The sequence below is a fragment of the Panulirus ornatus genome, chromosome 45, assembly GCF_036320965.1.
Source record: "Panulirus ornatus isolate Po-2019 chromosome 45, ASM3632096v1, whole genome shotgun sequence".
In the NCBI taxonomy this organism is placed as follows: Eukaryota; Metazoa; Arthropoda; class Malacostraca; order Decapoda; family Palinuridae; genus Panulirus; species Panulirus ornatus.
This window is the reverse complement of record NC_092268.1, coordinates 2,099,932-2,101,386: the sequence shown is the minus strand read 5'-3', so window position 1 is coordinate 2,101,386 and position 1,455 is coordinate 2,099,932.

Here is a 1,455-nt window from a genome sequence, read left to right as displayed (position 1 = left end):
GTCTCTCTCTCACTCTGCCTCTTCTTCCATCTATCTGCATGTATTGCTTAAATCAAATGTCTACCAGAGTCAGTAAAACAAAATTCCTTGTATTTCTTATGGACTAAATATCCAAAAATGTAATAAATCAGTTACTGAAAAGCAAAATCAATTCTCATAAATTTGTTACACACAACTGTCAGTTTCATATAAGTGCACACTGTTTTTTTAAGACCAATGTGTTGCAATCCAATTCTGATTATGTAAACTATTAGGTTCTCACTAGCTTATAATGACTTAATCATCAGGAAAAGTCTTGATGATGCAAGAAATAACATGCCAATCTGGATTATATATATCTAATAAAACCTAGGAAGGAGGTAAATAAAGTGCGTAAGACAAGGGAGCAAATGGGAACTTCAGTGAAGGGCGCAAATGGGGAGGTGATAACAAGTAGTGGTGATGTGAGAAGGAGATGGAGTGAGTATTTTGAAGGTTTGTTGAATGTGTTTGATGATAGAGTGACAGATATAGGGTGCTTTGGTCGAGGTGGTGTGCAAAGTGAGAGGGTTAGGGAAAATGATTTGGTAAACAGAGAAGAGGTAGTAAAAGCTTTGCGGAAGATGAAAGCCGGCAAGGCAGCAGGTTTGGATGGTATTGCAGTGGAATTTATTAAAAAAGGGGGTGACTGTATTGTTGACTGGTTGGTAAGGTTATTTAATGTATGTATGACTCACGGTGAGGTGCCTGAGGCTTGGCGGAATGCGTGCATAGTGCCATTGTACAAAGGCAAAGGGGATAAGAGTGAGTGCTCAAATTACAGAGGTATAAGTTTGTTGAGTATTCCTGGTAAATTATATGGTAGGGTATTGATTGAGAGGGTGAAGGCATGTACAGAGCATCAGATTGGGGAAGAGCAGTGTGGTTTCAGAAGTGGTAGAGGATGTGTGGATCAGGTGTTTGCTTTGAAGAATGTATGTGAGAAATACTTAGAAAAGCAAATGGATTTGTATGTAGCATTTATGGATCTGGAGAAGACATATGATAGAGTTGATAGAGATGCTCTGTGGAAGGTATTAAGAATATATGGTGTGGGAGGCAAGTTGTTAGAAGCAGTGAAAAGTTTTTATCGAGGATGTAAGGCATGTGTACGTGTAGGAAGAGAGGAAAGCGATTGGTTCTCAGTGAATGTAGGTTTGCGGCAGGGGTGTGTGATGTCTCCATGGTTGTTTAATTTGTTTATGGATGGGGTTGTTAGGGAGGTAAATGCAAGAGTTTTGGAAAGAGGGGCAAGTATGAAGTCTGTTGGGGATGAGAGAGCTTGGGAAGTGAGTCAGTTGTTGTTTGCTGATGATACAGCGCTGGTGGCTGATTCATGTGAGAAACTGCAGAAGCTGGTGACTGAGTTTGGTAAAGTGTGTGAAAGAAGAAAGTTAAGAGTAAATGTGAATAAGAGCAAGGTTATTAGGTACAGTA